At 44.5% G+C, this 22,438-nt stretch overlaps 1 long non-coding RNA gene across 2 annotated transcripts in view; it reads left to right on the top strand.

Moving 5' to 3' along the window:
- LOC132652089 (uncharacterized) overlaps window positions 1–22,438 on the top strand; it is a 92,044-nt gene that overhangs the window by 1,205 nt on the left and 68,401 nt on the right. The window contains exon 2 of one of the 2 annotated variants that reach the window (XR_009589579.1): window positions 15,755–15,976. This is a non-coding gene — a long non-coding RNA (uncharacterized LOC132652089). Of the gene's footprint in view, window positions 1–15,698; window positions 15,977–22,438 lie in introns of both variants that reach the window. The other variant, XR_009589578.1, reaches the window with a different exon arrangement.

Raw genomic sequence — 22,438 nt, 5'->3', positions numbered from 1 at the left:
GCAGTGCAGGACAGGCAGGAAGATGTCGAGCGGTTCGCACTTGAAAAATGTTAGATAACTTCCAGATTCCAGATTTAGAGTTCACTGTAGAAGCTTCTGGCCTCAATTCAAGCAGATGAATCAGAGACATATAGCTTTGGTCTTGGCATTGGTTTCCTTACCACCTAAAAAATCCTTTCAAAAGTTATCTTGCTTTTTCTAGAATTTAAATATAAATTAGTGTCTTAAAAAATCCACATGGATATCTTAGGGGATTCCAGGGAGTACATAAAATATAAGATTTTCTTAGCTATTCCAATCAATCAATTACAATCCAGTGATCTTTATTGAGAAACTACTATTTACTAGGATAACTTGGTAAGAGAAATCTTCTTCCCACAAGAACTCAGGAGGTAACTAGGAGACATGCAAAACAATATAAAGGTAGGCTGATTTTAGCTACTGAAGAATAGGAGCTGGTAAGAGTTCTTTGGCAAACTACATATATAGAATCCTGACTAGTTTAAACAGGTAAAGATTTCATTGGCAAATGAATAAGATTATAGCATCACATAGATGCCTAGGTCATGACTAAGGTCAGGCAAGGTGCTGCCAGGACTGTCCTACAGAAAGGGTGCAGGTGAATTCTTTGGCATGGGCTGCTTTGTCACTCAACCCCAGTCCTCACCAGTGTCTGCCCCTGTCTCTGAGGATGGCCCCTCAAGAGTTCAGGGAGGTATCAGTCAGGCTTAGCTCACCTTTAACAGTTGAGCTAGGTGTGGGTATGAGTGAGGGCTCCTTCATAGTGCTTAGGATGCAGGGATGCTGGATGTATCAATTAACAGGCTGCTGGACTGCAATGAAGAATGGCTCAGAGGCTCACAGAGGGCTTTTCCAAGGGACAGTGTGGAGCTGAGACCCACAGGATGAGGAAAAGAGACCGAGCTTATGGGAAAGTACCCTTGCTGAAGTGTCTGCATGGAGAAGACTCTGCTAGAGAAAGGAGCAGCAAGAACGAAGGGCAAGCTGGTGGGAGAATGAATAAGACACAGAAAATAATGGATGGATCGAAACTCTCTCTGCACATTCAGATTCCAATGATGTAATGTGTTTCACTCTGTGGTGGAAACCATTGTAGGTTTAGATGCTACCATATTTGAAAGAAGCACAACCCAAGCAGGATCTGGAGCAATTATGTCTTTATTGAAATTAATTAATTAATTTTGTTATGTTTGTGAGTTCTGGCATGCACATGCCACAGCAAGTGTGTGGCCATGAGAAGACAGCTTTTTTTGGGGGGGTGGGGTCAGTTCTCTCCTTCCACTTTCTGAGACCTTGTTCCTGCTGCTGTGCTGTGCACTCTAGGCTAGCTGACCACGAGCTTCTAGCTGAGCCTCCTGCCTGTGTCCCATCTTACTGCAGGAGTGCTGCCATGACAGATGTGTGCCACTACATCTGGATCTCATATGGGCTTCTGAGATCAAAGTCGGGTGGTTGGGCTTGTGCGCCAAATGGGTTTACCAAGTACATATCAGTAAGGTGGCATTGCAGCAGTGGGGACAGGCCACTGAGGCTCTGCAGGATGACAGTGACAGGTGGTGCAGCTGGCCACGGCAGAGAAGATGGAAAGAGGTGGTCAGCTTGTGGAAGGAAGTCATCCACGAAGCTGGGGGAGGTGGGAACACGCGATAATGAGCATAAAGAATGTAGAGATGGGATTGCGGAGTGGCAGTGTAGCATGCTGAGCACAGCCAGGGGACAGCAGAGTGACAGCATGGTGTGTGGCGCAGTGTGGACAAGACATGCTCATTTCCGTCTGAATATCCATACTTTCAAGTTAAGAAGAGGAAAAGTTATAAAGCTGACAGTCTGGAGCTCCAAGGTAGAGGTTAGGTGGCCATGGGAGAGTCCTAAGCAGTATTATTGGAATAAAAGACGGACCATGTCTCAGCCTTTTGTAAAAGATTGGAGAGAGATAGCGATAGATAGATAGATAGATAGATAGATAGATAGATAGATAGATAGAGAGCGAGAGAGAGAGATGGTGATGTGGCTTTTTCAGAAACACAGTTGTCACTCTAGCCGAGAAGCCAAATGGCTCATAGCTGCACTAGATGTGGAAGTGAAGAAGTCCAGATGGTGGCAGCAGAGGATATATTTATGGGCAAATGGGGTCGAGAATTTGCCATATGTGGAGAAGTTTGTCTTGAAGGAAAAGGGCGGGGCTCAGCCCCAATCCCTGCATGCTCTTACAGGGACATGCTTCATAAATTATACTGTTCCCACTCTTCTCACTAATCTGAGCTCATCAGATCCGTTTCTCAGAGGCCCGACAACTCAAACCAGAGCTACCTGGAATTCATATCATTGTATTTATATTGCTCCAAGTTCATGAGAAGTACGGAGATTTTGTCATACTGACATTCTCGTCATGTGCCTTTCGGGATGTCTTTGGCACTGTGGTGGTTGCCCACCCAGGGTGGCACCATTCCTTGGTGGGGGTGTCAGACTGCGCACATGTAAGGATGTGCTGAACACTTGTCCGTTGCTCTCTGCTTCCTGACCATGGACGCTGCATGACCAGCTGCTTCCGGCTCCTGCTGCCTTGGTTTCCTGAAATAGACTGTACCCTTGAGCTGTGAGCTCAAACAAGCCCTTTGTCCCTTAGTCTGCCTGGTCGTGGTGTTTCCTCACAACAAGAGAAGAAGTTAGCACAGACATCGGGAGCCAAAAAGCACCAAATTGCTCAGTGCAGCCACCTGTCAGCCTGTGTGCTTCCTGGAGCTGTTTATCTTAGAATGCAGAGTCATTTAAGAGCAGAGCAGACCAAACAGTTGCTGATTGGTGCCATGTTATAGGGGTTTCTGTAAGCCCCCCCAGCAAACTTTTACATTGTTAATTACCCATAGCTGTATGCTGAGGTTCACCTGCCTTGTGTGTGGTTTATAACCCAACAATGACCTTGTTTCCTACTTATGTTAAAAAAAATTCTCAGCATAGTGGCAGTGAGACACTGAGAGATGTAGGCTTTCTTATCTCAGTGTGATTCATAAAACTCAGGGCTTTCACCACTCAGTACTGTTTTGTGTCCGCGAGGCAACAGCAGCTATGTGTTTCTAGGTCTTTGTGCATGCCTTCCCTTTATGTTTCACCTGACAAGGTCCTACAAGAGTCTCTGATGCTTCTTTTTTAATTAATTAATTTATTCACTTAAATCCCAACTATAGTCCCCTCTTTCCTCTCTTCCCACTTTCACCCTCCCTCCCTCTTCTCCCCTCCTCCCCCCTCCCCCCAGAAAAGGGGAGGCCCCCTCTACCTACCCACCCCAGCACATCAAATCACACCAGGACTGAATACATCACCTTCCACAGTGGCCTGGCAAGGCTGCCCCTCCAGAGGGAAGTGATTGAAAAACGTGCAACAGAGTCCACGTCAGAGACAGTCCCAGCCCCCCTTACTAGGGACTTACATGAAGACCAAGATACTTATTGTACATATGTAGAGAGGGCCTAGGTCCAGTCCATGTGTGGTCCTTAGTTGGTGCTTCAGTATCCACAAGCCCCCCCTGGGTCCTGGTTAGTTGGCTCTGTTGGTCTTCTTGTGGAGCTCCTGTCCCCTCTGGGTCCTTCTATCCTTCCCCCAACTCTTCCACAAGGCTCCCTGCATTCTGCCCAGTGTTTGTGTCTCAGCATCTGTTTAGATTCTTTGCTGGGTGGAGCCTCTCAGAGGACAGCTATGCTGGCTGGGCTCCCATCTGCAAGCAGAGCAGAGTATTGTTAACAGTGTTAGGGGCTGGCTCTCTCCCATGGGGTGGGTCTCAGGGTAGGCAGGCATTGGCTGGGCCTCCCCTCAGTCTCTGCTCCGTCTTTATCCCTGCACATCTTGTAGGCAGGGTAAATTTTGGTTCGAAGTTTCTGTGGGTGGGTTGGTGTTCCCCTCCCTCCAGTAGGAGTCCTGTCTGGTTGGAGGGTGTCCTCTTCAGTCTCCATGTGCCTGCTACTGTTCTTAAAAGTCCCTTTTACTTTGTTTTTAAGATAGCGCAGCATTTCCCCCTCCTCTCCCCAGCTGGCCACCCAACACCAAACTGTCAAGCCCGCTGGAACTTTAACTTTGAGGGCCATTTCCCTTCCCTTAAATCTTGGCAGCTCTAAAGGATTTTAGCATGTGTGTTGTGATCTCCGGCTTGTTGTGGTTCCCATTTGTTTGGACAGTCTGTAGAACACAGCTCTGCTTTATCTGCCTTTGTTCTTCATGTCTTACTACAGTTTTTGGCACAGAGAAGTAGGTATTCAACACAGTTTGCATTAAAAATTAATTTAAAAGCAAATTTAGTGTATTAAATTATAGCTCTGGGAATTAGTAACCTAGAGATTAGTGGCACTCTTCACTTTAAAAACCTTTTATCATGTGTCCGTCTGTATGTCTGTGCACCTGTGTAACATCATGCACATGTTGAAGGTCAGGGGACAACTTGGGGGAGTCAGCTCTCTCTTTCCACACTGTGGGTCCTGGACATTCAACACAGGTCAACAGACTTGGCAGAAAGAGCCCTTCCTCCCTAAGCCATCTTGCCAGCCTAAGAGTGACTTTTTAAATATTCAGGATGGTTGATTTTAGAGTCTTCGTGGTGTGAAATTGAATGAATCTATTGTTCTTCAAAAGTTGAAAGTGTTCATTCTAGTCATTGACATTCAAGAGAACATGTCTCACTGTTTAGTTTCTGTGTTAAATACTGTGAAAATAATTTGCTTCAGCTTCCATTCTTCTAAATACATGTCTTAAAACCTGTGGGTCAGGGGGCATGTTGAGAGGAAAGCATTGGCCTTTGTAGACCTAACAAAACTTAGCCTTGTCCCAGAGGAGGAGAGAAGCAAGCATGGGTGCATACAGGACATTTTCCAGCTGTACATCATTAACAGGGATCTTGCTGAGTGAATGATGAATTAGAAAAAAATGTCTTTCTCACACCTTCACAATGCCCACGGCAGTAAACTGTGTCTATGTTATACAGTTTGGTGAAATATTGAAAGAATGAAACATATTAAATGTATATGTTGACAATGGTCAGCTAGTGTATTCGGGCAAGCACTAGGGGACTTCTGTGTGAGAGGAGTAGCTGGATATTAACGACACTCCTTGAATGGAGTGCTTGTCAGTTCAGCAGGATGGCTGCCCAATGAGCTTCAGGGGCCTGCTTGTCTCTCTCCTATCCTGCCCTGGGACCACAGACACATGCTTCTAGGCCTGGCTTCTATGTGGGTGCTGGGGCCTCATGTTTGTGCAGTGGGCACTGTACCAACTGAGCTATCTCCCAAGCTCATCATTTATTATTTTTATTATTTTTTAGATTATTTATGGAGCTCATGCAAATAGAATTTTATTGCAGAGGGTTTTCAGACGCCAAGAAACAAGATAATTTACTCACTTTACTATTAATGGAGTAAGGTTTGACATTAAGGCTGTGCTATCATGTGTATCTTCACTATGATCAATGAGAGGCTTGGCTTTTTGCCTGGCTCTCTGGGTTCCTAATAAGCTGTGGTGACAGAAGGAATATTGGCTCTAGTATGTGTATGTCAGATGAAGGAGAACATCAATGGACAGAGCGTAATAAAACTGAAGATGATCATTAGTTTCCCTTTAAAATAACCTTTTAGCAACTTTGGCCTAAATTATCTACAGAAGGTTTTAAATATATTTTTATTATATCTCTCTCTCTTCCTCTCTTTCTGTGTTTGTATGTGTGTATGTGTGTGTAGTGTGCACACAAGCCATGGAATACATGAGTCGGTCAGAGGAGAACTTGTAGGAGTCAGTTCTTTCCTTCCACTGTGTAGGTTCTGGTGATCAGAATTGAGTTGTTAGACTTTGTGGCAAGCCCCCTTTCCTGCTGAGCCCTCTCACCAGTCCATGAAGGCCTTGTTTTAAATGTGATAAACTCTGACTATTTGGAAGTCATTCCTCCCTTCTTCCCTACCCCCCTTCCTTTTGTCCTTGGCTTGAAGAAGAAAAATACAAGTCTTGTTCTATGGGTTTAGACTGACAAGAAATTTCCCTCTAATTTTCAATAGTATTGAAAACTTTGGAACCTAGGAGAGGAACACACAGAAAGTTTTAGGAAGATGATAGGGAAAAGAGGATAAATAATGAAATCCAGAGAGTAGTCAGTGGCCATGAGAGGGGCAGGAGTGGTAGACACGAGAGGAGTTGGAGAGAGAAGAGAGAGGGAGAAAAAGCAGAAAAATAATAATGTGAAAAGAAGCATAAAGGTATGCTTCATAAATACCAGCACAGTTAAAAAAGAAATGCAACGTGTTCTCATTTTTCTTTTTGTTGTAATTGTTTAGATACACTTGAGATAACCACAAATGTTAGAAGAAGCGGAAGGTACAGTGAGAAGACCTTTGTTTCCTGACATTTCTGAGAATGGTTTGACCTCAGGATGCCCATGTATCCTGGATACTTAAGGACATGGTCTACATAAAACAGTGGTGAAGTTAGGAACTTGACACTGATGCGTTAAGGTTGTTTGGTAGGCTTTGCTGTTGCTATTGTGAGACACAACTGACAGAAGAGAAGACTCTCCTTGATGCATGGCTTCGGAGGTTTCACTCCCTGTACTTGAATCTCTAGCAAGACAGTGCATCATGGGACACAGAGAGAGGGCGAGCCAAGAACCCGGCATATCTCCCCAGAGTGTGCTCACAGTAGCTTGCTTTCTCTACTTAGGTACCACCTCTTCCCAAATAGCATCTCCATCTGGAAACCAAATCCTCGGCACAGAAAGCCCAATGGGGACATTTCATATTCAAACTGGGACAGATGGATTCACTCTAGTTTCACCAGAGTCCCCAGTACTGATGTTTATGGGATAATGAAGCTCGGAGTTACCTAGAACCTGCGATCTTCATGTGTCTTAGTCCTCTTCAAATTGAAGTGCTGCTGTTTCCTTTCGTTTTGTGAACTTGATACTTCTGATGACCATGGCCAGGTATCATGTGGAAGATTCCTCAGTTTGGATCTTTGAGTTCCTCACGAGTATGTTCAGGCTTCTTGCCTGTGACATGAACACCCAATATGTTCTGTGATCTTTTCACTGCTTCTGGGATAATGTGCAACCAGAGATGGATCCTTGACTGATGGGACACACATAGATTGCTAGAGCAGGTGGAGCCAGATATCCCTGGGAAAGCTGCTCCCTTCTGTTTGGAATTCACAGAGGTTTTGTGGAAGACTTTGGCTAGGCTATTTAAATAACTGCTTCCTCTTCGTACTTCAGTTTGTACATTTATTTTATTATATGAGCATAGCAGCAGGTGTCCCATGCCATCTACTGGGCTAGTACACATATTTCATGTTTATATGTTTCCAGATTTGTCCAGGAGGAGTCCACTCAGACTCATGGGAGCCTTTGCAGACTAATCATTCTCGGAGCAGATCTCTCTTTCCTTCCTTCCTTCCTTCCTTCCTTCCTTCCTTCCTTCCTTCCTTCCTTCTTTCTTTCTTTCTTTCTTTCTTTCTTTCTTTCTTTGTTAATGTGTGCTATATGTGTATATACGTGCACATGTGTGCCCGTACTTGCCAGCTTAAGCATATAGCAAGACTCTGCCTCTAAAGACAAATAAAAGTACATACCAATTTTCTTTTTAAAATCCATATCAGGTGATGTCTGTGTTAAAGAAAATTTGTGGTGCATTTTGAGTTTAAGACATCAGATAAGCTGAATCTGAGTGTTGGAAACAAACAGTAACTTATGAAGACAGAGTGACTGTCAATATTTAAAGGCAATGCTGTCGAGGGCACTGTACTTGCGGATGTCAGAAAGAAGCTGCTGCAGGGTGATGAGCAGCAGACAAGATGCAGGATGGGCATTCAGCAAGCTGGAGACTCCAGAAGTGACACCGATGGAAGCAGCGGAAGCATGGAAGGGAAAGGGATGACCGGGAAAAGAAGAGGAGGGTTAGCAGCTAGGACTCTGGAAGTGGCTCATACTAGCTGTTGTAGGGACTTTATGTCCTTCAGCTCTGAAAGGCGTCCTCCAAACCTGAGACAGTCTCCCGCCCACTGTCTGCTTTATTCACTCTGTACCCCCCAAGCCCCTCCCTCCTCCCCTCCTGGTCCCACCCTCCCTCCCACTTCTTCATGCCCCTCCCCAAGTCCACTGATAGGGGAGGTCCTCCTCTCCTTCCTTCTGATCTTAGTCTATCAGATCACATCTGGAGTGGCTGCATTGTCATCTTCTGTGTGCTTTTGTTTTTAAAGGCAAGTGATGACAGTGTGACTACGGTGCTAGCTGGGAGGGCTTACATGACACCCAGGGCCATGAGGCTGTCAGCAGTTCCTGGAGCAAAGCCAGGGAGGACAGGGAGGACAGGGACTTTCACATCTTAAATATCTGAGGAAGGAGCTGGCTTACAGGTGTACTATTGGCAGTTGATAGCTACTGGAGATAGAAGAGGCAGTCTTTAAGGATGTGGCCACTGACAAGTTTCCCACACTCCAGTGAAAGGTCCCCGGCCAGAGCATGTGGAGAAAGGGGAACCCTCCTCCATTGCTGGTGGGAATGTAAACTTGTACAATCACTTTGGAAATCAATCTGTCACTTTCTCAGATAATTAGGAATAGCACTTCCTTGAGATCCACCTATACCACTCCTAAGCATATATCCAAAATATGCTCAAGTACACAATAAGGACATCTGCTCAACCATGTTTGTAGCAGCTTTATTATTAATAGCTAGAAGCTGGAAACAGCTCAGATGCCCCTCAGCTGAGGAATGGGTACAGAAATTGTGGTACATCTACACAATGGATATTACTCAGCAATTAAAAACAAGGAAATCACGAAATTTGCAGGTAAATGGTGGGAACTGGAAAATATCATCCTGAGTGAGGTATCCCAGAAGGAGAAAGACACACAGGGTATATACTCACTCATAAGTGGATATTAGACATATAATATAGGAAAAACACATTAAAATCTGTACACCTAAGGAAGATAATCAGGAAGGAGGACTCTGATGCTCAGTCCCCATTCAGAAAGGCAAAGAGAGGATGGACATCTGAGGAGGGAGAAAACATGGAACAGGACAGGAGTCTACCACAGAGGGCCTCTGAAAGGCTCTACCCTGCAGGGTATCGAGGCAGATGCTGAGATTCATAGCCAAACTTTGGGCAGAATGTAGGGAATCTTATGGAAGAAGTGGGAGATAGAAAGACCTGGAGAGGATAGGAGCTCCACAAGGACAGCAACAGATCCAAAAAGTCTGGGCACAGGGGTCTTTTCTGAGACTGATACTCCAGCCAAGGACCGCTTATGGAGGTGGCTTGGAACCCTGCACAGAGGTAGCCTATAGCAGTTCAGTATCCAAGTGGGTTCCATAGTAATGGGAAGAGGGACTGCCTCTGACACAATCTGATTGGCCTGCTCTTTGATCACCTCTTCCTGAGGGGGGAGCATCCTTACCAGGCCACAAAAGCAGACAATGTAGCCACTCCTGATGAGACCTGATAGAGTAGGATCAGAGGGAAGGGGAGGAGGACCTCCCCTATCAGTGGCCTGGGAGAGGGTCACTGGTGGGGAAGAGGGAGGGTAGGATTGGGAGGGGAGGAGGGAGGGAGGTATGGGGGGAATACAAAGTGAATAAATTGTAATTAATAAAAATAAAATTAATTAAATAAAAAAATTTAAAAGGAAAGTTCTCTAGCCACATACACAAGGGTAGTTCTGCTAAAGAAGATGTGAAGGTAGGATGAGGTCTTGGGGACAGGACAGAGAATTGGAGGAGTGAGGGAGACTGTTTATGGCATTTTAATGTATTCATGTATGAAATTCTCAAAGAGTAAAAATTCTAAAATGAAGAATACTATTAAAAGTTCAGCGCAAGAAAATTTGAACACAGGGAACTTCCCAGAGACTCATACTCCAACCAAGGACTATTCATAGAGATAACCCAGAACCCTGCACAGATGTAGTCCAGGGCAGTTAGAGTCCAATTGGGTTACATAGTAATGGGAAGAGGGACTGTCTCTGACATAATCTGATTGGCCTGCTCTTTGATCATCTCCCCCTGGGGGGGAGCAGCCTTACCAGGCCATAGTAGAGGACAATGCAGCCACTTTTGATGTGAACTGATAGACTAAGATCAGAAAGGAGAGGAGAACCTCCCCTATCAGTGGACTTGGGGAGTGGCATGCATGCAGAGGGAGGAGGGAGGGTGGGATCGGGAGGGGAGGAGGGAGGGGCTTATGGGGGGATGCAGAATGAATAAAGTGTAATTGATGAAAAATTAAAAAAAAAGAAAAAAATGATTAAAAAATACTTTATTGCTAAAAAATATAATTGGTCACTTGAGCCTTCAGGAATTGAAATGTTTTTGCCAGTGATGAATCTTGCCTTGATGCTGATGGCTCTTGACATGTCAGCAGAAGAGGCTTGCCAATTAAAACAAGACAATGGAAAAAAAAAAGTTCAGCGCAAGGCAAGACTTAGAGATGAGTAATGCTGACATGTAAGTGTGCTTAATCCTATGGAATAAAAAGTTCAAATCACATCAGATTTTCTAAAATGTAAAAATATTACAAACCGACACCAAAAGGAATACTACCACAGCAGTAACTAGAGAGGTATGCTATTTTTAATTCCTGCATTTGTCCAAAAGCAAAGGTAAATGAACAAAGTTAAAACATAAGAATAAGAATGAATAATGAAATAGAAACAGAACTGATGAAACAGAAACTTATGTCCTTATTAGAGTAATCAACAAGAAATGAACAAAGTCAAAGGTAGGGAGAGACTATCACAGTTAACAATGTTATGTTAAAGAAGAATGTAGTTATCAAAGGTAGGGAGAGACTATCACAGTTAACATAATGTTATGTTAAAGAAGAATGTAGTTATCATAGTTAACATCATTGTCGTTATCAGGAGGCTGGTTGATCAATGGATATCATCTTAAGAAATAAAGCCTGTTAGAGCTAACATGATTAGGAAGTCAGGAGTTGGGAATGGTGGTTCATGCCTGTAATTCCAGCTCTTGGCAGGCCGAGGCAGGAAGACTGTCATAAGTTCAAAGCCACCCTGGTCTATGCAGCAACTTCCAAGGCAGCCAGAGGTACATAGCAAGACCTTGTCTCAAAAACAAAATAAAAGTGAGCAAAACCTCTCTCTCACACACAAAAAGAAACACAGACATTTGTTAGTAAAGCAAGCAAAACAAGACTAAATTAACAAGCTAGGGTAACTTAAATTCACCAAGAAGCTTCTATAAGCTTGATATTTAATTGCTATTTAAAGTAAGAATGTAAAACATTTTGGAAAAGTTAGGATGTTGTATACTTCATTTGCCTCCTAACTTAGGGACGGGATAACATTGCAATCAGGAAAACTGATTGGGTTTTAATTGTTCAAGTATTAAGAACATGTAAAGGACAGATTTCTTATGCAAGCAACAAAGGTTCAGGGCCAAACCAGGAGCTGACAGGCACCTAGGCATTCCCAGTAACAGAAAAGGGGGACAAAGAAGGGACTGAGCTCAGGGTCAGGCCCACCAGCTGAACTTTCCCTCCCCAGAGTCCCAGAAGCACAGCATACTCCCCGCTTTCTCGGATAGGTGGGGGGGTGGGGGTAGGGGACAAAAGAACACTGGAAGCAAAGAGCCTCAGGGCTGTCGCTTGTTGTAAGGTGACAGCTGCCAGCATGCAGCGCTTGGTGTCCAGGTCTTGTCTCCTGCAGCCTGTGCCCCACCTCAGTGGTGTGTTAAGGTTCACACAGGTCTCTGCCCCTGGCACTTGTCAACACACTCTCCGTGTAGTCAGCGGGCTGAGCTGGGGGAACCTCATGGTGGTTCCTTTTCTACACTCTCTTCCACCAAAGAGCACTAGAACAGTGGTGACATAACAGGCCCAGCTGACGTGACAGGAAGCGATGCTGGATGCTCAAGAAAAACAGTTTCTCATTCATTTCGTCGTCCATATGTTAAGCAGACTTTTCATCACGGTGACAGAATAACTGAACAGAACAACTCAAAGGATAAGATGTTCGTTTTGATTTACGGGCTCAGAGGTTTCAGTTATCATGATGGGAAAGACGTAGAGAGCCAGATATGACCACATCATGGTCGGTAGGAAGGAAAATGACAGGAAGAGAGAATGTGAATGAGAATGAATAAACCTCTGGGCTGCTGGGTCTCTGCTTTCCCTTCTTCTGTTCATCTGTGGCCCCATCTGTGTCATGGTGCTGTTCACATTCAGAGAGGGACTTCCTTGGAAATGTCCTCTCTGACACACTCAGATGTGCTCACCAATCTCTGAGCACTTCTGTTTTCAATCAAATTAACATTCAAGATTATCCACCATGTTCCTTAAGCTGGAATGTCCTTGTTCTACCTGCTCCTTGCTTAAAAGATTTTATGGCCCAAATACCATGATTTCATCTTCTAGAGATTAAGCAGTGGACCCCAGTAGCTTAGCTGACCTCACACCTGAGAACACCTACTCACCCCTGCTAACACTTGAGAAGGTCTTTCACAGAAGAACTCTTCCTCTGGCCATGCAGGCCACCATGTTGGAGCAGGTTGAGAAATGTGTACACTTGGTCCTAGGGTGTGGAGAGCTGAGAGAATGCAATCGCCATTACAAGATGGCGCCGACATCCGGCCTCGGCCCTAGTAAACAAGTAATAGAGCGCATGTGCAAGTTGCAAAAGTGCGCCAAGTCACTGCCCAGCCTGGGGCGTCATATGGGGCAATGAGCAAGCAGCCAATCAGCGGAGTACACGCCGCCCTAGGGTGTATTTAAGCAGCACCATTTTGGGGCTTGGGGTTTTCCTCCTTTCATCGCTTGACTGCAATAAAGCTTGCTGCAGAAGGATCCTGTTGTCCATGTGCGTTCTTGCTGGCGAGACGATTACGCGGGTCGCAACACTAGGGCCCTCTGTAAGACTCCAAGGCCACTCTGTGAAAATGTGGTTGTTGAAGCGCAGGGCTGAGTGACTTTGTGACATGTAGGACTGTCCTTGAAGAAGGCCAGGTACCTGAGGACAGACCATTCCAGGTTTGTCAGGAGCTCCCAGAGGGCTGAGCTTTGTTGATTGCTGGGCAGGTAGGTTTGCACCCAGTGCCTTGGAAACAGCATTTCTAGAGGCTTTCTTCATTCACGCTGTAGCTGGACACACTGGGTTCATGGCCAGTGAGTATAAGCAGATAATCACAGTCGGGGTCTAAGGGTGAAGAGAGGCTGATCGATTCCCACAAATCAGGACGTGCTTATGTGTGGTATGCATACGTCTTTGTGTGTGTGCATGTGTGTGTACCTGTGCAGGCCAGAGGTCAACACCAGTCTTCCTCTCTCCATCCTATTTTTTGAGACAGGGTCTCACTGAATCTGAAACTCACCAGCTTGCTGGACTATCCAGTCAGCTCCAGAGAGCTGCCTGTCTGTCTTTCCAACACCCTTCAGAGCTGGCATTACAGGTACCCGTCAGCACACCTGGTTTTTGCGTGGATTCTGGGTATGTGAGCATGGAGGTCTCTGGTGAAGCTCTTCTGGGTTGTAGGAGTTAAATGTTTACAACCCTAAGTCTTTGTCAATAGCTCCATGAAAGGGAGGCCTGGGGCAGCATTATCTCCAAATATGGACTTGTGCCTGGTCCTGCCTCACACAGCATGAGGAAGGCCCGCTGGCCCTAGACACAGCTAAGAGCCATTGCAGACTCTGTCCACTTCGTGCTGCGAGTTCTAGAGTTCTCAGAACAAGGGCATTCTGAATACGTTCATAGCATGTATCACCGACTTTGCAACACATTCTGAGCACACACAGTTTAACTATCGCATGGATTCTAATGTATCTTAAAACATCACAGTCCCGCCTCACCTGCCGGCATGTGGTAGGTGGACAGCAAGGTCAGTGCAGAGTGAGGAGTCCTCTGCCTGTGCAGCCGGGCTCTCCTCTGACTTTGTCTGTGTGAACCGGGTGTAGCTTGTATTGGCTGCAGCTTATGTTCTGAGACGCGACGAGTGGGAGAGAAAAGAATGCAACTGTGTAGACAGGAAAGTGAGCCATCATGCGTAGCCATTACAGAGGCAGGAGGATGATCAGTACATTTTTTTAATCTTTGTTGAGGACTTTATTGTTTCACACGTGTATAAGTGTGCGGTACATGCCCATGAGTGTAGGAGTTCATGTGTCAATCTGTGTTTATGTGAAAGCCAGAGCAAGAAGTCTGGTGTCTTTCTCTATTGTTTTCTGTCTCATTGCCACAAGAGAGGGTCTTTCATAAGTGAGAAACTTACTGTCTTGGCCAGGCCAGCTGACCAGCAAGCTCCTGGGATCTGGAACTCCCTGCCCCTCCCCCATGGCACACACAGCTGTGGCAGCTTCCCACAAAGGCTCTGGGGATTTGAACTTATGACCTCATGATTGTAGAGCAAGTGCTCTTACCCACTGAGCCATCTCCCAACCCCTTGAATATTCTCTTGATTTCACTCTCATTTGCTATGCAGGTATTCTGTTTGTCCACTAACAACTCTATACAAATAAGAGGAAATGTGTAGCCTACTCAAAGTGATGTATCCTGCTGACAATGGTTTAAAAACGGCCTCATGGTTTTCTAAAAAGAAAACTTCTATAGTTGCATTGTAGATCATATGTACATTATAATGTACTAATGCAGACAGCCTTCTCATAAATTTGACATTATTAAACTTTTTCTTTTGTGACTAGCAGCCAGAACAGAAGAATATAGGTAAGAGAATGGGAAAGGACTACATAAATACCAATAAAATCAATTAATTGTTGGCTTGTTCTCCTTCTCTCTCCCTTTCTCTCTCTTTCTGTGTGTGTGTGTGTGATAATTTCCATTAAGCTGTGGGCAAATCAAAGTTCATTAACCAACCTGCAAAAATGCTGCAATTTTAATTTTTGCTAATGGTATAATCTGTACACAATCTCATGCATGGGTGGAGGGCAGGAACAGCCGAGAAGCTGGATGGTATCTTGTCAATGGAAACAATATTTCTCTTGCTGTAATTAGTTGTCACTTGTTCCTTTCAGGCCAACTGCGCCCATCCCAAGGCAACTGCAGTTTAGACTTTTATCATTGCCATAATGTCTGGTTCTGGACGTTCGTGAAATACCTCTGTATTCTTTGGCATATGCCTTCTCTCAAGAAAGCCCTCTGAGGCCTTGATGCTGTTTTGTGTGGTAGATACAAATCGCTTGCATGCTTGTTTCTTGTATTCACTGAGTAGATGGGTTGTCTGAGATGCAATTGTTTATCTGTTCCAGAGTCAGAGGGTACTTGGATTATGATCAGTTTAGTTATGGTGACATAAGCACCATGAACATTCCTGGGCAAAGATTTTGTGGTTATATGTTTTCTTATCTATCTATCTATCTATCTATCTATCTATCTATCTATCTTTTGTCTGTGTATGCCTGCATACACATGGGTGTGCTGTCCTGGACATGTGGAGGTCAGAAAAAAAAACAAAAACAACAATGGAAGTCTATTCTCTCTCCACCATGTGGGGTCTTGGGGCTTGAAGTCAGGCAGGTCATTAGGCTTAGTAGCAAGCACTTTTTTTTTTTTTAAATCTACTAAGACATTTCATTGGCCCCAAAATTATGGCTCTTTTTAAATCCATAATTTAAATGTGTGTTTAAGAAACTGCCAGTTTTCTTATCCCTCTGTTTCATATCTCTGTCTGCCTGTCCTGACAGCTGTACAGAGTGGATTGTAGACCAGCAAGCTTTGATTCCAGACTCTACCTCTACAGGCATCATCACGTGACCACCTCAGTGGGGAGCACCCAAGGCTGGGACTGGAAGTCTTCTGTTGAATGGAGAGAGGGACATAGGTCATCTGGGATAAATTATCTCCTTGATGAGCATGTCTCCAGTGAGCTCCAGGTTCATGAGCAGCTCCTGCCTTCAGAGAATCAGATGGAGAAGCGACGGAAGAGGACATCTAGATGTCAACCTGTGGCTTCCACGCATGGGTAAGCGCTTCTGCATATACATGTGTGCACACACACACACAACGAATACATTAAAATAGGTAGGAAAAGCCGCTGAAGCATCTCCCTTATTCTTGTTGGTAAGAGTTCTGTTATTGTAGTCAATAAACCCACAATGTTTTGGGAAAGATTTAAACAGTGAATGGCAAAGATCACTCTAGTGTCCCAGGCTCACTGCTCAGATCCGCTGCCTCATCCGGAGATGAGCTTTGTCTCTGACCCAGCCCCCAGGGCAGTTTGCTGGCAATTTTATTTCCTTAGAGTTATCACAATTACGTCAGAAGTCTGCATTTCTTCTGAAATGGTGATTTATGTTCAAGATTCTGTGTTTCAAATTTTTGTGTGAGATTCTAGGGGTTAGAAGTTCTTCATGTTAGCAGTAACTACTTGAGTTTTCTCTAACAAGACTGTAAACAAAGTCACTTTTCTCCTGTTACTTTCAGGATTTCTTTCTACGAATTCAAGAACCTTTCTTGTTTCTTCCAGTGATAAGACCCATGTCAGCACCATGCCTTTGTCTAGATAGCAGGAAGGCCAGCCTGGCGAATCTGTTATTCTCGGAAGGAGGAGACTGGCCTTGGTAATGCATGGCAGGCTTTCCCTGAGTTCACTGGAGACCAGTCCGGAATTTTTCTGTTTCTGAAGTCAATAATTAACACTAAGAAGTGACACACCAGTATTGTCTCATGTTACAGATCCAGTCATTTCTCACCTGCACGGAACCTTTAGCATGTGAGTGCTCAGAGTTGTTTAAGGCCAGAATCATGATATCAGGTTAGCATTTAAACACAGGACTCTGATGCTTGGCTTTCCTGCTCTATTCATCTACAACTGGGGTTTTCTGGGTTTACTTGTGTTAATGCTAATTTCTGTCAAACACTTTGTTATTCCTTGTGTTTGTGCGTGTGTCTGTGTGTATACATGTACTCACATGGATATGGAGGCCTTTGACTCTACATCTTATGTGTTTTTGTTTTATTTTTATTTAAAATAGCAGCTCATGGTAGCTCAGTATCCAAGTGGGTTCCCTAATAAGGGGAATAGGGACTATTTCTGACATGAACTCAATGCAGGCTCTTTGATGCTCCCCCCCCCCCAGGGAGGAGCATCCCTGCTAGGCCACAGAGGAGAACTTTGCAGCCAGTCCTGAGGATGCCTGATAAGCCTGTGTTAGATGAAAGGGGAGGAGGTCCTCCCCTATCAGTGGACTTGGAAAGGGGCAGGGAGGAAGGGAGGGATTGGGAGGGAATGAGGGCACACTCACCATGGTTGTGCTAACCTATGGGACACATTCCATGAGTTCTAGAGCTGTTTTGCTGTTGCTCCTGCATAGTCCCCCACAAGCTGCACTCCTACACAGCTTTGCCGGGAAAGATGAGAAAGGAGGCTTCCACGGAACCTTTTGACGTGGGTCTTGCGAATTTATGAGGAGAGGGATCTAGTGTATGTCAACATAGATCTCAACAAATTCCTCATTAAGAAACAAATCATGGAGGGAATCCAAGATGGCAGTGCTGGGAGGACACTCTTTCTGACCAGCAGCACAGCAGGATCTGCATGGTGACCAGCAGACAGACGCTGGGCCCTAAAACACCAGTTCATTTCTTTGCTACACCTCACATGTATCTACACTCAGTGTGTGAAACAATCACTGTGTCAGTATTTTCTTTTTCATCATGTGATAAAGCAGTCTGTGAGATGCTAAGGTATTAACACACTATTGCATTTTTAGTTGTATCTGACATGACTTTATGCACACATCATCTTTCGATGTAAATGAGTATAAACATGAAAAAAATTCTTATCTGATAGAAATACATTTTCTCCAGAGAATTCACTGTACTTGTATAATGCATATATTGAGCATCATTCTTTAGCCCCAAAGCAGCAGTGTATGGACATGCCTGTGAGTTGCTAACCATAACACCTTCTACCCGAAGGATGAATCTTGAGTGGACTCAGCAAACATGTAAATGCACACTAGAAGCTGAGCCTCTCTGAGGGTGGCATAGGCAGCAAAGTTTCAGCTCTGAGTGGTGGGGACCTCATGCAGACCCTCAGGCCCTGGGGAACAGCATAAGTAACAGGACAGAGGTAAGCCTGGGGTAGGTTTCCATGCTCAGGCGTAAGTATGCTAGAACCATTCCGGGTAGTAACTGCCTAAGGTTAGAGGACATTCCCAGAAATGAAGCAGAACGTAGCTGGAGTTAAAACAAGAGAGAGAACAGTTCAATGCACACACTTGTGTGTGAACGTTCAGAAACGTACATAGACACCCATGCCACTTCCGTGGGTACACACAGTATCAGTGATGTCTAGGTGACAAAACACTGGCTGAATTCTTTACGGCAAACACTAAAAAGTCCACAACGAGACTTGAAAGACTTGTGTCATTGTCCTCAGTTTATGAACCAAGCAGAAGATTCAGCAGCTACAATACAGTATCCCAGGATTCACACAGGAAGAACAGAACTGGACTGTTTCCCCAGATCTTCCCCACTGTGATGGGGCCATCGTGTGTCTGTTTGGGTTGTGCTGAGCCTCCTTTCTGCTCTCTGGTTTGTCTCCAGACAGGTCACAGGCATGGTACAGCCTGCACATGCTCTTGTGGGTGTTCACATTGTCCTGGGTATTGTAATGAATGGATGCTGCAAATGCAGTTGAGTTCTTTCATCCATGAGTCTTGACTCAATCAATGAATTTGTCCTGATCACATCTAATCAGGTGAAGCTTACACAAGAGAACTTCGCTGAAGGTGTGACTTCAGGCTTGTAGCCTGTCTGATCTCCATCTATCTGTCTACGTCAGACTTTAAGTTTCTTAGAGAGTGATCCTAACTGAGACAGCCAGCCACTTACTATAGAAAACATGTATGAGCACGGCTTTATATAGTTTTCTTCTCTAACTGAACAGTAACTCAAACGCCCATGCCACATTTCCAAATACTGTCTCTTCAAACCTCGCTACAACTATTTTCTTTTCATATTACATGTTATGAAATATGTTATATTTGACATACTTATGCTATTCATCTATGAAGTGGTTTGCTTCATGTATAGGGTATGCTTAAGAACAGCAGTCAGGGATACCTCTGTTCACTTTTGGGTACTATTGAATCTTCTCCACAACATTTGGGAGAAAGCTTAAGGATCAGTTGGTCCAGTGTGTGCCACAGAAAAACAAATCAAGAGACCCTATCTCAATGAATATGGAAGGCAAACGCCAACAGGGAGGCTATCTTCTGACCTCCACATATGCCTGAAACTTTTATGCATTGGCATTCACACATGCATACACACAAACAAATGGTTTTTATTGTGCATGTACACACACAAACAAATAGATAATAGATATGTAGGTAGGTAGGTGGGTAGATAAATGATAGATAGATTGATAGCTAGATGCTGGAAGGATGGTTAGATAGAGGATAGATAATAGATAAATAGACAGATGATAGATAGATAGATAGATAGATAGTAGAAAGATAGATGGAAGGATAGATAGATAATAGAGATTATTGTACAGTTTAGTGGGTCCAGATACCAGAGCAACTCACTGAATTACAATGAAGGTGTGACTGTTGCCGGTTGTGCTAAAGTCCTGAAGTGGGCTGAGTGTTTTATTTCTAAGCCCAGATGACATTTCACTTTGACTGAAATAGCATGTAGCATTGTATAGTTTTCTTAGAAACTGAAATAAACAACCAAGAACGAGATGTACCTTATGAGTATCTAATGAAAACATTTAGAGTGTCTTGACTCAGTGAAAGACACACATTTGGGAGTAATTCAAGCCTGTGAATAGTGCAGATAACTCAACATTAGGGAAGGAGCTGGGTCCTGGCTTCAGAAAGCGACAGTACAGTCTCTAGGAGGTGAAAAGTCCCCCGCTAATTTTCCTGTTGCCTCATTTCCAAGCTTAGTTCCACAAACAAACCTCACAATTGCAGTTTGGCTGGGTATGTCCACTATTCAGAGTGTTCTAGAATACTTACTATGTCAATATAAAAAATAACTGACGTGTGGATGGGCATGGGGTCTGGTAGTCAGCCACAGGCTGCACATTCCTGCTGTGCCAGGCTCTTAAGTCTCTGTGCCTGCACTTCTGGAGGTGGGCACAAAGAAGTTGCCAAAGACTATGGCATCGTCATAATACCATTTCTTCATACACTGAGGGAAGCTGCCTGTTGCTGCCTGCTCTGGAGTTTGCTGATCATTCAAAGAGGCTGACAGATGGGGAGAGGCTCATGAGGTCCCTCTTCTCCTTGAGGATCTATCTGCAGGAAGTTCAGGGTTTCTGGGGGGAGGGTTAGGCATTTTCTTTAGCGGTATAACCTCTGGTAAGTTGTCCATACTTCTGTAAATATTAGCCTTATATCTGTGCTCTTGTAAATAACCCTACTCAAACTCATTGGTTTACATACATACAACACACACACACACACAAACACACACTCACACACAGCACATGAAAATGTAAGGGGGACTAGCTGAGATGAGTAAGGAGATCAGACAGCATGGGATGACACAAGAGAGTGTGATGGGATGATGGGAGGTAAATTTGACCAAAATACATACTCATGTGAAAATGTCACAATAAAACTTACTGTTCTGTATAATATATGCTAATAAAAATTTAGGAATATGTTAAAATTAAACCCTCCCACTGGGCCCAGGTTTTTTTCACATTTACTTTGTGCAACCATCTACCTATGCCTGTTGACCTGACTGAGGCCCTGGAACCTAGGGAATCCAAGAGAATGTGAAACTCTGACGTGTGTTACTTCCACAGATTAAAGGATCCTCTTTGTCTTTGACTTAGCAATCTCATGTTTCTTGCCATTGAAACAGTACAAATTACCGTGTTGGTTCTAAGCAGGGTGAAACATCAGGCCCTCTGTATTTTCTGGAGCTGTATTGACAATGGCCACACATTCTTTCCGTGATTCCCATCCCATATGTTCCATTGTACCAGAGGCTTCCATGACAGTTAGAGTCAAGCCTTCCCTTGTGCCGTTAGTAGCTGGAAGCTGTCTCCGCAAAGTAAGGGTTTACTTTTTTCACATGAACAAGAGCCTTGACTAGGCAGCTAAACTGGGGAAGTGGTTAGGGAGGCAAGGCATAGATTCCTGCTGAAGCACATGTTTTGGTTGTGCTGTTCTGAGAGAATTTATGAAGAGGAACTTAGCAAGGATAAAGGCTTGGATGAAAGGTCGTCCTGGGGCTGGTTCCCAGCTGTCAGGGCAGATGAGCCTTTTCAATTGTTCTTTACAAAATGAGATGGGATCGAGGTTCTGTGATACCGTTAAACCAGAGCGAGGCTCTAAGGCATCAGTAAATCATGTTTTAGCTTCCTGGTTGTGTGTACCACATTTGGTCCTGGTTTCTCTCACCTCTCCTACTTTCTCCTCAAACTTCTGCCTCCTCCTCCCCCTCCTCATACTCTCTTCTCACTTGACTTTGAAAACTGGAATGCTGTGAGGAAAATCTCCACATCCTTCTCCTCCCACGTGTCTCCAGGCTCGCCACTGGCTCTGCCTTTCCATCTGTTACTACCAGAACTTCCTGGGATGCAGTCCTTGGACCAGTGGCATCGCTGCTCCCTAAAGACATTAGAAATGCACTTTTTCAATTCCTGCCCAAGAAGTAATGACTCTGGGACTCAGGTTGAAGGACCAGTTACCTGTGTTTGCACCAGCCCTGCAGGTGATTCCACAGTCCGGGACAGTAGGCTCTCAGCTAAAGCGTTAAGGATCTTCCCCTGCCCCAGCTGAGTCTTCCTGGAAATCCCATTATTTCCAATATCACTTGATTTTCTAAGTTTTTTTCTGTGGTTCTAGTTTCCATTTTAAGGACGAGAAACACCCACTGACTGCAGCATCTCTTAGCAGTGTGACTCCACAAAGACCTGCTTCTACTCCTCACCATTCTCATTCTCTCTTGATCTTCCCAAGGACCTCACCCAGACTGTTGTATCAGCAAAGATGACCTCCACACTGCTGAGTCTGCTCGTCAAGTCTCAGTGACTCCCCAAGTGGCCTCAATGCCACTGTTTACCATCTTGGCATAGGACACTTCTCAACATCACATAGCCAGATTTCCTGCCACTGCACCAACTCCTTCTCTGCCTTTCTACTCTTCTTTCTTCCAAAAGATCTTCAAAACCAGAATCTGCTATTCAGACTCTCTTTCTGGAAGATCTCCTTGTATTTCTATGCCTGTGTTCCTCAAATTTGCACTTGTCTCTGAGCTCTGAGGACCCGTGTGTTGTTGGTCTGTGGTTATCTGATAGACATTGAATTCCCAAAATTTCACAAACTAAATTCTATGTCTCTACTAAAAATTGCTTCTTTTATCTTGCCTGATCATAAATTTTGGGCCATAGGCTTAGAACAGTCTTCAAAACTCCTCTGTCTCCTGGGACCTGTCTAACCTCTCCTGGAAG

This window comes from Meriones unguiculatus, chromosome 2 (genome assembly GCF_030254825.1).
Source record: "Meriones unguiculatus strain TT.TT164.6M chromosome 2, Bangor_MerUng_6.1, whole genome shotgun sequence".
NCBI classification, from domain to species: domain Eukaryota; kingdom Metazoa; phylum Chordata; class Mammalia; order Rodentia; family Muridae; genus Meriones; species Meriones unguiculatus.
The sequence above is the reverse complement of the archived record's forward strand: the minus strand, read 5'-3'. Positions and strand labels throughout refer to the sequence as shown.